A 14561-nucleotide genomic window follows, 5' to 3' on the forward strand; every position below is an offset into this window, starting at 1 on the left:
CAATTGAAAATTCTAATGAGAAAAATATCCATGATAAATTTAAGGCAAATCGAAATTTAAACAAGTCAAAGTTGTTATATTTTTAAGGATGAAAATAAAAAGTAGAAACTTTAAACAACCAGTGTGCCCTTTTATTTGCTTTGCTAATTTTTCCAGTTTCTAATTTAATAAAAATAATATTCTAATATCATATTTATAGATATGATTAGTAAATGCGTAACGAAAAAGACAGAGTTAAAGCGGAAGTTATTTTAGTGGATAATGTAAGATGGGGAAATAGAGAATGGAAACGAAATCGCCAAACAATGAGTAGACATGTAACGTATCAGAAATGGATCCAAGAAGTGTTTATCGAAACGGGACAAAAGAATACGTAAAGTTAACACAATAAGTGGAAGGAGAAGGTTGTCTGAATATTATTAAAATTTAGTGACCTGTAAATTTAAATAATTTCAACTTAGGCTGCTTTAAAGCTAATAAAATATAAAAACTTGTTTTTATTTAATAGAGAAAAATATTATAGAAGGGAGTATGGTGAGGTCAAATTACTACCAAAATTAAGTAATCTAAAATACGTTAAAAATTGCTATACATCACAAGCTTATATACTCTACAAACTAGCTAAATAATATTATGTATTTGTTAAATACAATAAATATTTGATAAAATTTAAAAGATTACATAAGTAGATTACAGCAGAAATACTGGAATAGGTTAGAAAACGCCATATGTAGAGTATATAAATTATGAAGTTATTATATAAAAGAATTATCAATTATAATAATCTAGAATGAGGGTAGTATTATTTAGAGTGCTTGAAACAATCATATTATATAGATGATTAGTACCAGTATAAATAAAAGTTTTAAATAGATGTCTTAAAGGAAGATCTGTCTTATTTTTTTATGCCAATGTTTGGGTCTTATTAAATTCCAGTTAATATTTGGATTTAATCAAGAGTTCTTGGATGAATTTCATGGGATTGCATTTCTACAGGCGAAAGGAGAGAAAGAAAAAAGGCGAAAAAATTTAGTTGTGTTTGAGCAAATCAAGTTTTTATTTCTACTTCTGGAAATTAGTTAAGAGGCCTAACAATAAAGTTATGATGGAATATGAAAATTATGGATTAGAATGGTAGAATTGTGAGAGAGTCGATATATTGCTATATGTAAATGAATATAAGTGTTTAAAGAATATTAAATGTTGTTTTCTGAATATAACCTATGTAATTGGTGGGATAGGAAGAAAGAACGATTTACCAAAAAGAAACAACCGTAATTATCTGTTATTACAAACTTTCCCTTGTGTTTGCAATGTGAAGCCAATTCGTTTTTAGTATTGATTGTAACTCTAGGGAAATTAATTATTTTAACTGCTTTACAAATTCTTACAAATTTTAGATCCTGTTGTGTAAGATTTTGCTTTTTTAGTATATCGCATTTAATAAAATAAGGAATCTACTTAAGTGTTAGGCTTTTTATTAAGGTACCTAATGAAGTGCCTTTTTACTCCGTGCATTTTCGTTTTTGAATGAATATATGTGGTTTGAGATTCTAAGTGTTATTAAATTAGAAGGTGCGCCTATATATGTAAGTTTTTTTTATACCGGATTTCAATTTAGTTCTATTATTTAGATCGTCATTTAGGTTAATATCGGGGTTAGTATTTAATATAGTGTGGTTTTGAATCGAATAACTTTCAGGAAAAGAGTCAGATGTATATTCGTCGGTTGGTTCAGAGTTAATTCTGAGAATATTAATACAGGAATTGTTTTGTGGGTTGTCGTTAGTTAAGGTCACCATATAGTTTTCTAAAGTTGGAATATTTTAGAGTCATTAGTTATTATATTATTTGGATGGGTTTCATACATTTGTAGTTATGCCACCGTGCAAGACGACTGTTGTACATTATGATTGTCATAAAAATCGACGATTTTAAAATGAAATCGATCGATTGCATCCTCTAGTTAGGGACACACCTCCACAGTGTCTCTGCAGTGACTTAGTCAACAGTACATTGTAGTTTATATTGCACTGCAGAGAATCTACTGTTAATTTTATAATGACCTGAATTAAAGTTTCAAATTCAAAAGTTAAATATCCTGATCCAATTGTGTCCTTAACAGAAGCATTCATTTCGAATGCGCTTTTGTCTAATAAAATAAAACTACTATTAATTTTATAAAATTATTTTTATGTAATGGCTTGAATTAAACCATTAAAGTTTGAAATGAAAATGTCCATTATCATGTTTTAATTATGTTCTAGACATAAAAAAATTCGAACGCGCCCATTTCTTATCAAAGAATTTTCTGTTAATTTTGGACGCCGTACCATTCTGCTTGATAAATTGCTCAAATACATGAAAGCTTTATAAGAGTTTTAATTTTATAAAGATGTTAATTTGTAAAATTCGGACTTTTCTTTAATCGGATTTTTTCGATTATCGATTTTTTATTTTCGATACTTATGATATATATTTCGATACAGACCTAGATATAAAAACAAAACACTCTATCGCACATAAAGTACATTTGTGTTAAATTTTAAAACACCAGTCAAGTCGTTTTAGAGGCCATCGGGAACGAACTCATACACAAGTAGCTCATATATCTATACTCCTATACATTCGTTTTTCTATTGTGTGTATTGATATTCATGTTAAAACCCCTTTTTCTATTTATTTAAAAAGAAAATACAATTTTCTTATACATAGCTTGTGGAATTGCATTCACTAGAAAAAGATCTAGCTAATTTGAATATTCTTTTAAACATTCATTTTAATTAATTCCCTATTAGTTTTTTCGGTGAAATAAACACTTTAAAAATGAAAAAAAAACGTTTACAAGTGCTTTTGATATAGATGTACATAAGAATACTTTGATAAGTATGTTTTAATTTAAATAGGGATGGTATAATATAATATATATATATAAACAAACACACAGAAACACGCACATATATGTGTTGGGTGTGTGGATTTGGATGTAATAGAAAATAATAGTAAAATAGGTTTATGAAATCATCAGTAACATAACCTCCAAGAAATCAACACAAACAAACATTTCTGAGATGATATGGGTTATAATTGTTATCAGGGAATCGACACACAGTTCAAATAAAAATATAATCTCATGATTGGTGAGAATGCATTAAAAAGTTATGAAACAAATCTAGATTAAGATGGAGGATTTCAATAAGGTAATTACAACTAAATTTGAACAAACGTACAATGTAGTATAGCGAGGAAAATTAAGATTGTTCACATTACAGGTATATATATATATATATATATATATATATATAAATATATATATATATATATATATGCATGTAATGTGTGTGTGTGTATTAGAAATCTTCGAATGTGACATAATATAATTATTTCCACGATCTAACAAGGTCGACGCTGACACAAGCCATGAAAACCAAAAAAAAACTGGAAAGCCAAGACTGAGTTTCGTCCTCATTTGGGCTCATCAATGTGTGTGCAGAGAAAGAGAGAAAGAGAGAGAGAGAGAGAAAGAGAGAGAGAGAGGGGTTAGCTGAGATATCCATGTTAATTTCAATCTTTGTTATGTTAGGAGGGGCGTGCAATAGGTAATGCCCCTTACACACTTCCAGTTATCTTATCTAGTCAGGTGTGAAATAGAGTCTGTTGAATGTCGAGCAGTGATCCAGTTTTTGTATTTGAAAGGATGCACACCATAGGAGACTTTTGATGAAATGAAAGAAACTTATGGTGATAATGCCCCATCATATGACCTTATAAAACGCTGGCATCGTGAATTAGACACATGGCCGGAAGTCTGTGAAAACAGCTTCCATACCTGGTCGCCCCCCTTCTGTCATTGATGAGGCATCTGTCCGTCAAGTTGAGGCTTCAATTTTGGAAGATCGACGCATTACTATTCGCCAAATAGCCCAAGATGTCAAGATTAGTACAGGGTCTGTGGAAACTATCATTCATGACCATTTGCATATGCATAAGGTGTCTGCCGGATGGATTCCCAGGTTGCTCACACCAGAAGCGAGAACGCGTCGTCCTCGAGGATGAATTTGGAGATGTGCCAAGAAGATGAGTCAAAGTTTTTCAAAAGACTAATCACACAGGATGAAACCTGGGTCCATCACTATGATCCAGAGCCCAATGCCCAGCCAATGCAGTGGAAGCACTTGGGCTCACCACCTCCAAAGAAGGCAAAGGTGCAGCCCTCCGCTGGCAAGGTCATGCTAGCAGTTTTCTGGGACTAGGACGGAGTAGTGATAACAGATTTATATATAAATATATTAGCATTTCAGCCCGGCGTTGCCCGGGTGTTTGGATGTGTATGTTGAGCAAAAACAAACAATAAAAAGTGGTAGTAGGAAGGCAGGCTGGAACCCGTACCGCAAAGGAGGAAAAGAACGGGGGGGGGAATCTGACGTCTTTGCGGTACGACCACCGCCAAACCGGAAGTGAGTTATGTTTAAATTAAGGCTATGCAATCTAAAGGAGAGGATAATTTAAAAAAATATCGGCGAAAAAAGCGACCCCCCATGTAGAAAAGTACCTAGTTGAAGGTGAAGATATTAATGTTTTTAGCCAATATTTCGATATTTATCATATGAACGGTCGAACTTTAAAACGATACTGATCTTGGTAAAATCCGTCGCCTCTGTCGAAAGTTTTAGGCAGACATGAAAACATATATACATACATACATTTATATATTGTCAACTAAAAAATTTCGATCGAAACCAATGAAAAGGCTAGCCCTATCTATGAATACCCTTTAAGTAAAATTTCAAATATTTAGACCAAAAATTGTCTGAGTAATTTGGTAGAGACCGCAGAAATAATTTTTTTTTACTTTGACCCCTATTATGACTTCTTAACATTTATCATTTGGGGCTCAAATAAAGTTATTAAGTAAGGTTCATGCCCAAATTATAAGTGTTTAGATCCAAAATTGTCGGAAGAGTTTGGTAGAGTTCTCAAAAGTCAAATTGTTGAACTTTGACCCTTTAACAGTCAAATTTCTGGCCAAAAAAAATCACAAAGATTTTCCCAAATCTAAGTACCCTGGATATCAAATTTCGAGTCTGTAGACTTAAAATTGACAACGTTATGTCGTAGGGAAATGTGCACACACACAGACACACAGATACTTCACTTTTATAGATATATAGATATATACGCACTTTTATAGATATATAGATATATACGCACATATGAATATATATGCATATATATAAATATGTACACACACACACACACACACACACACACATATATATATATATATATATATATATATATATACATTGCTTATAAAAAAAAAATCAACAATCTTACGTTTAAAACGCGATAAAAACCGTGCATAGAATTGTTGAAATATCGAGGTCTGGTGGTGAATCATCAGGCTACGTATCGAGTAGTGGTAAGTGCGAGTCTCAATAAAGTTTAGCTATACTGAAGATAAGTGACACTTCCCCACATGTCATGTCTAAAATATAAACAAAGGGCAGATAATCTCTCCCTTTAAACACCCAGGGTGTGAAAAAAAGCACAAAAGTATCGCTTATAAATAAATAAACAATTATATATATATATATATATATATATATATATATATATATATATATATATATATATATTAGTAAGTTATAAAATATATGTGGCGATTAAGCTACACTGAATAGTCCTAGAGTGGATGAAACGCGGAATATTCAGTGTAGCTTAATCGCCATATATATTTTATAACTTACTAACTAGCTCTACCTACGTATTGAGCACTATCGAAGTAAATAGTTAACGTTCACGCATAAATTTATACTTTCGTATATTAATTTTATGTGAGTAAATGAAGTAGTTATATATATATATATAACTACTTCATTTACTATATATATATATATATATATATATATATAACTACTTCATTTACTATATATATATATATATAACTACTTCATTTACTTTTACATTTTCATATATATATATATATATATATTTTACAGAGCGATCACCACTTATCAAGGCCCGGAAGTCACTCAGGGATAAGGGTTATTGCAAGTACATTAAGTTAGTGTGGAGATTTGATGAAGTGTTTACTTAACGTTGGACTTGAAGACATCCAAGTTGTAATCAGGTGGGAAGTAGGCAGACGGAACAGAGTTCCACAGGCGTGCAGTTCTAAGAAAGAAGCTTTGTTCATGGAATCCACGTTTTGATTTAGGCACAGATATAGAGTGGGGGAAATTTTCACAGTGGATTCAGCTAGATGGGTGTTTTTCGTGAAAGATTGGCGAGGGGGGGACCAGAGATTGGAGTTCAGACGAGCACCTGCCATGGAAATAACGATAAAACAAGGATAGGCTCGCAACGTCTCTTCTGTGGGAGAGAGGTTGCAGAGTAGAGAAAAGGGCATCCACCACTAAGCCAAGAAGTCTATTTTGTACTCTGTCAAGGCAGGATATGCTGTTTTTAGCAGCTCCTGCCCAGATATGGCAACAGTATTCCATCCTTGGACGTAGTTGGCTTTTATATAGATAGAGAATTGCATCAGTAGTGAGATATCTTCTGGAGCGGTAGAAGGATCCCACCATCTTTCCAGCGACCTTGGCAACAGACTTGATGTACGTGTTCTATTTCAGATCAGGAGTAAAGGTCAAACCCAGAAGCTTGGAAAAACACGGGACGCACCCAGACGAGAGCCATCCATCACAATTGATGCCAGATGGGGATCAGAGCGTTGATGATGTAAGGATAGGAGTTTAGTTTTGGATGTATTAAAGGTAACCAGCCACGTCTTCCCCCAGTGAACCACGCGCTCGAGATCAGAGGAGAGAGAATCAGAGAGAACTTTGTCATTTACAGCCTTTGATGTGTTGCCGTAGATGGTCGTGTCATCAGCATAAATGTCAACGAATGAATTAAGTATGTGTTTAGGGAGGTCATTGGTGTAGATCAGAAAGAGAGTTGGGCACAGGATTGATCCCTGAGGGACTCCAGCATTTATATTGCAGGCCTCCGATTTTTGTCCATCTACCACTACTCTTATGAGCCTATCGGAGAGAAATGATTTAATGATTGAGAAAACATTTCCAGTTATACCGTAGCTGGAAATCTTGTGAAGTAGACCCTTATGCCATACCTTGTCGAAGGCCTTTGATATGTCAAGAGCAATTGCCCTAGAAAGGAAGCCTTTGTCAAGAGATTCACTAATCCTGTGGGATATAACCGTCAGCACATCTGCGGTAGATCTTGCAGAGCGGAAACCATATTGTGTGTCACTAAGAAGGTTATTCCTGCTGAGGTGGTTGACTATTTCTCTATTTAATATGGATTCCAGCAACTTACTCATGACACACAGGGGACTTATTGGGCTGAGCGGGAGATGACGTATCACCTAAATTCTTAAATACATGGCAAACTGTTGAGGTCTTGCAGGGAGTCGGAAAGCACTTCTCCTAAAGGCAGCGCTTAAATAGTTTCGTAAGTATGGGAGCAAGTTCTGGTTGAAACTTTTTTAATATATATATATATATATATATATATTATTACAGTAGAATGTGTTCGGGTGTGTCTGGTTGTACTTGCGTGCATATTAGTTTATTTAATTAATTACTAGCTTGTGTGGCCAACGTTGCCCGGGTGTTTGGAGGTGTGTGTTTAGCAAAATTGAAAAAAAGGTCTAGTAGGCAGGTTCGAACCTGTACCGCGAAGGAGGAAAAGGACGTGAAAAAAAGTGACGTCTTTGCCGTTGCATCCATCGCCAAACCGGAAGTTGCGCAGGTTTCAATGAACGCTAGTCAATCGAAAAGAGGGGATGACTTTCGAAAATTTTGGCGAAAAGGCAAAATGTTCAGTTGAGGTTAAAGCAATTGATGTTTTAATGTTTCTAGCCAATTCATCGATATTTGTCGAGCTTCAAAATGATACCTATCTTGTAAAAATCCGTCGCCTCTGTCGAAATCTTTAGGCATACATACATACATACATTTTACTAGACAGGTGAGATTTATATTATTACTAGCCGAGGGGGGTAGCATTGAACCCCGAAGCCTTGACGCCGAAGCAAAAGCCAACCACTTAACCATCTCGGCCACGTGTTAAGTTAAGCGTTTTAAAGTGAGTCAAAGAGGTTTGATTGACAGGTAGCCGCTTAATGAGATCATCGCAGGAGCGTTACGATGATGTGGCAGTATTTTATTTACTGCGGGGCAGCTTTTCGGGGTTTGTTTACTTTGTTTCAATGCGGGGTGTTCTCGCTTCCCCAAGATGATGGTGGGGCACAATCAGCTCTCCATTTAAAGGGGATTGTCCAGATTGAATAACACTTGTCTGATATAAGGAGAAACTCCACATTGATCAAAAGCTGATTGCTTTAACGTTTCAATTAGTTTCACTTTATTTATACTTAAAAGTCGGACAAACAAGCGACACGGCGAAATAGCGCGATTTTTATAAAAGTCGATGTAAATAAATCTAGACGCGACGCAAATCCTCGATATTATGATTTAGACGGTATATAAAAAGTTTAAGACATAGTAAGCCTTTCGAGAATCGCGGCGAAAAAGCCTTTGCGAGATATACATAAAATGATCACACTCATTTTGCCTTTTATATATAAAGATTATTATTATTATTATTATTATTATTTTTATTATTATTATTATTATTATTATTATTATTATTATTATTATTATTATTATATACACATATTAACGAGGATAAAATTCTCTGTAGCCACGTAATATATGTTTTCCTAACGAAATACCTATTTACGTATTGAGCAATGTTAAAATAAATGCTGAAAATCGATACATGAATATATATTAATTTATAAAATTTTATTTGAATATAGGAAATTTTATATATATATATATATATATATATATATATATATTAAATCTACTACCCTTTTAATTATCAAGGAACTTTTCGTTGAAGTATTGGAATTTGCAACTCTTACTATGTCAGACGATGAAATATAAATCATAAAGATATGCAGACCAATAAGCAATGGAGAACAATGGATTAAAAATATCAGGTTGGCCTTTTTTATGTTTCTATGGGTTCTCTAGATTCGGCTGCAATGACTGAACTATTTGGATTATATATCTTGTATAATTTAAATAACGGCATTGAGATAGAAGGTATTAGCTTGTACAGAGACGATGGATAAAGAGCATAAGGGACTACAATGTGAAAAATTGAGAAACATAATTCTTAAGGAACTTAGAAAAATATGTTTAAATGTGGAAATAGTATTAAATATCAAAATTGTAAATTTCATAGATTTAACTTTTGATTTAGAGAATAAAATATATGCATCCAATAAAAAGATAACACCGATCCCATATACGAAAACCCATATTCCAATTCCATCAGTAAAAGAATAATTCCTCTAGTGTACATATTTTTAACACTCTCAAACTGTTCTATGAAATAGCACTTAAAGACAGTGGTTACAAAAATATAGAACTACAAATCACCAAGACATAAGAGAAAATCGAAAATATAAAGTAACACTTCCCACCTAATATTTTTAATAAAATCTTTAAAAAATACAATAAAATTAAACAACCGTTGCAGCCATAATTTAGAACAAATAATAAAGAAACATTAGAGAAAGATTATAAATAATGCGTGAGAATTAAATAAAAATAGCAGTACTAAATTTTGTAATTGCATAAATAAAGAAGAATGCGCAGTGAATGGACATTGCTTGGTAGTATACAGAGCAAAAATCCCCATGAAAGAGCACCCAAATGCTAGTAAGTACTATATTGGTAAGGCAGGTAATCGAATGGTTCAGAGGTCACAAAAGTTTATTTGAAAGTGCCAACAGTAAAATAAAGGTATACTATAAAGAACTCATTAAAAAATCTAACACCAACAATACAATGGAATATCATTAAAAAAGGTAAAATATGCTCTTACCTAAGCTCCTTATGATACTAATGTCTTACGGAAAAAAAATATTTATCACAAGGTTTAAAGACAGCGATAACTTACTAAATAAAAGACACGCAACTTTCATAAACTGCAGGCATTATAAAGAACATCGTCTCAGCAAACTTAATATCAATCCATAATTTACTTATATTATAAATAACAAAAAATCCATAATTTAACTAGAACTATAAATAACCTACATAATATATAAAGTAAAAACATACACCTAACAAATCCATTTAGTTAAATATCTCAATCGATTTTATCTACTTCTGATAACTAATAAACCCATAATACCATATTATGAAAACACATTCAATAAAATATCTACCTAAACTCCGATGTACCTTTTCCTAAAATGTTATTGTGGTATATTATTATATAACATTGAATACTATTTTTAGTAATCAATATATGAACCTCAAGAGTTTACTAATCTTCTCCCTTGGCATATATTGGATAATATTAAACTACCTGAATATCCCCAACAATATAATTTAATGAATAAATCTCTCAAATGAATATATATATTTGATGGAACAAAAAATGGCATAAATTTATAAAGATAAATCAGGTTTTCATAAGCTGTATAGCATTTTATTTAGATATGGCTTTCTAATTAACAGGTTGACAAGTGACTTTAAGTAGAATTTTGCAAATGTTGGCAAACCCCTAAAATACGATCTAGATTGGGATCTCATCCTTTCATAAAATAAACGAATGAATAAATAAATAAACATTTAAAGTAACATATATATATATATATATATATATGTATTGTGTGTGTGTGTGGTGTGTCTGCATGTACATATATATATATCTATGCATATATATAAACAAACTAAAAGTTAAAATTAATACCATCTGCTAAATGTCTTAAATAAATGTCTTGAGTTGGAAGCCATGTTTAGTTTCAGAAGAGTTTCTGATGGTTAGTTGTTCTATACAAGTCCTGGAGCTGACGAGTTATCAGTGGACAGCTGTTCTGTACAATTCTGGACTTTATAATTTTGTAGCCAAAGGGCAAAATATTCTTCTCGTGTTGATACTAAGAAAACATATGAAAAATTATTAAAAAAGGTTTAACTTTTATGGATCAATTCTGGTTTCTGATCGGTTGGTGCAAAACGTGAATTGATTTGATTCGTCAGTTCTTAGCAGCAGCGTTTATAAATAGAATCTCCCAACTGTGAGAGGCCATACCTTCATTATTCGTTATTATACCCCATTACAACTCTGTTGTGATGGGATGTCTCCTAGCGGCTTCGACTGCAGGGAGACATAGTAGTGCAAGTCAAGGATTCGTCACTTGACACTCAGCCCAACAGGTGAGGGGCCGGGAACCGGCCCAGCACCTGTTGGACTGAGGTACACCGCCTGGGTAATACCTAGGAGGTCCACCCTCCCAGGCCTTGCCACCGGGCTTTCCGGTGGGGCAAGTTTATTGCTTGCTGCCTGAGGCGCCCCGACCGGGGAATGCCGACGGGGTTACTCAGGCAATTTTTAAAATTGCAGGAGTGCCCCTCCTTTAGGGGAGCCTGCGGGGTTCTCACTTTCCAGGCCTTGTGCCAAATATTGCCGATGTGGGCGGCAATTAAATATATACCCTCATTATTCGTTATTGTACCCCATTACAACTCTGTTGTGATGGGATGTCTCCTAGCGGCTTCGACTGCAGGGAGACATGGTAGTGCAAGTCAAGGATTCGTCACTTGACACTCAGCCCAACAGGTGAGGGGCCGGGAACCGGCCCAGCACCTGTTGGACTGAGGTACACCGCCTGGGTAATACCTAGGAGGTCCACCCTCCCAGGCCTTGCCACCGGGCTTTCCGGTGGGGCAAGTTTATTGCTTGCTAACTGACGGGGTTACTCAGGCAATTTTTGAAATTGCAGGAGTGTCCCTTCTTTAGGGGAGCCTGCGGGGTTCCCACTTTCCGGCCTTGTGCCACATATTGCCGATGTGGGCGGCAATTAAATAACTACCCTCATTATTCGTGATGGGGATGAGTCTCCTAGCGGCTTCGGCTGCAGAGAGACTGGGTAGAATACTCGTTAAGGATCTGTTCTAGACACTCAGCTTGACAGGTGCAGAGCCGGGAATTGGCTCTCTACCTGTCGGACTGAAGTATACCGCTTGGGTATCATCCAGTAGGTCCACCTTCCCAGACCTTGCCACCCGGCTTGCAGGTGTGTCGTTTATTGCTTGTCGCCTGAAGCGCACCTACCGGGGAATGCCGGCGGGGGTTCCCAGGCAATTTGTGCTTAGGCAAGAGTGCCCCTCCAGTAGGGGAGCTTGCTCTTTTTCCACCTTACGACCTTGTGTGACACTTTGTTCCGGTGGACACAAAACAAATATCTGCCCAATTATGAGTCAACAATATTGCAACAAAATGTATACATTTATTAAGATACAAATAAAGTAAAATGAATTAAAATATAGTCATATTTTGCTACAAACCATTATTGATCTCATCAGGCAAGAAAAATTTTGAAAATTAAAAAAAATATCATTTAGATAAACATTTGAAAAATTAATTAAAATATACCTAAAAAGTATATAACAAGAAATTCGGCCCCTAAAAAATAGATTCAATCTTTAAAAAGTTGTCGTAATATTCTAAACATAAAAAATCGAGCGACTTACCCCAAATTGGAGACAGACAGATCGACCCTGACCTAAATTTGATAAACTGTTCCTAATTAAAAAATGCATCCCATCTCCACCATCTTATTTCAAATTGTCTGAAATATTGTTTTCCGAACTTCCCATACTCCTTATCGTTTCTATTCATTTGTATTCCTTCCCTTATTCTTTTTTCTATTTTTCTTTTTCTCTCTCTCTAACTGGCTACACGAACTCCCTCTTTTTAATACTTTCCTCTCTAACATTCTTTCTCTCACTCTATTTAATCACTATACATCCCCACCAACAAATTTTGACCTCGTCTTTATCTTAACGTAAAATACAAGTAAAAGTCATGTTTTTCGACTTCATAAAATCTTTAAACCATGTTAGACGTTAGACATGGCAAACTATTTTCCCCTCTAAAATTATATAAAGTTTTTCAAATTTTTAATTTTCAAAATGTTTTCTTGCCGGATGAGATCAATAATGAACGAAACGATCTATACATCGCTGCAAGATATGACTATAAATAAAGAAAAAAATATAAATTTGCTCTCTTTAATTGAGCATTATTAACGACCCTTGTTTGAATTCAATGATTCTAATCTTTCGAATATTTTCAACCTGGAATATATATATATATATATATATATATATATATATATATATATATATATATATACTCCTATAAATTTGAGTTTTTTGTATTGATATTCATATTAAAACACTTTTTTCTATTTATTTAAAAAAGAAAATACAACTTTGTTATATATGTTGTGGAATTGTATTTATCGGCAATGATCTAGGTAATTTGCATATTCTTTTAAACGTTCATTTCAATTAATTTTCTATTAGATTTTTCGGTTTTCTTGTGGGATGATCATCTTTACTTAACTATTTAGTGTAATTATATTCATGCAGATATTCTACATGATTTATACTTGCGTAACATTTGCTTAAAAAGTTTATAATAAACACAAACCTCTTTTTATAAATATATTATTATGTATGCGTACATATATTTGTTTAAAACAAATTGCTTTCCAAAGTCCCATGGCAGTTTTTGGTCTACATACATGAAGATTAATATATAGGGTATTCAAACCCATGCGAAACTTTATATTTGGGTTTTAGCCGGGAAAAATCGGCGAAAAGTGTGAAAATAAAAAAAAATAGAGTTTATTAGGTGAAGCTCGAACGCCATCATTACCAATATGCATGCGTAAAGTAATAGCTATTGGTTCATTTTTAGCTTGCTATAAACATACATTCATAGCTCAGACATTAATGTCAAAGAAAAAAGTAAATCGCAAGCTGAACGTTTTGGTTTCGATTCTTGGTGGTGGTGGTTCACGAGTCATTTTCTTACTTTTTAAAATCATTACAATATATTGGGTCCAATAGTTTTTAATAATAAATACGAAATGTGCATTAATCAAAATATAATATTTAAGTGTATTTTACGACCGGGAAATGCCATGCTAGTATATATATGTAGTAAAACTTTCAAGATGAAAGCTGAATAGATGTTATTCTTTTTAAACGTGTATTAATAAACTATCACACGTTAGGTTCTAGTAAACATGTTTTTGTTCACCTTTCAAAAAATCAAATGCGTTACAGGTGATTTAGTCGACACATGAACATCGATAATATGAACTTACATATCATGCATTTTCTATAAGTGCAACTCTTCAGAAGGAAAGTATAAAAAACAAACTCGTCTCTAGAAAAACGAGAAAATCAATAGAAAAGTAACCAAAAATGTAATAACAACACTCATTATTGTTAAAGCACACATACATGTAGATCCAAAAAGATAAAGTTTTGTTTACTCTTTGGCCGCCATATTGAATACTAGCGAAGCTAGCAAAAAATACGTATTTTTTCGTCGACACACGTTCATAAAAAATGACCTAGGAGAATAAATTTTCTAAATGAATACATCACTTAAATATCAAAGGATTGAAGAGAAGGAGGAAGAGACAA

This window comes from Euprymna scolopes, chromosome 18 (genome assembly GCF_053919585.1).
Source record: "Euprymna scolopes isolate OS-2025 chromosome 18, ASM5391958v1, whole genome shotgun sequence".
In the NCBI taxonomy this organism is placed as follows: domain Eukaryota; kingdom Metazoa; phylum Mollusca; class Cephalopoda; order Sepiida; family Sepiolidae; genus Euprymna; species Euprymna scolopes.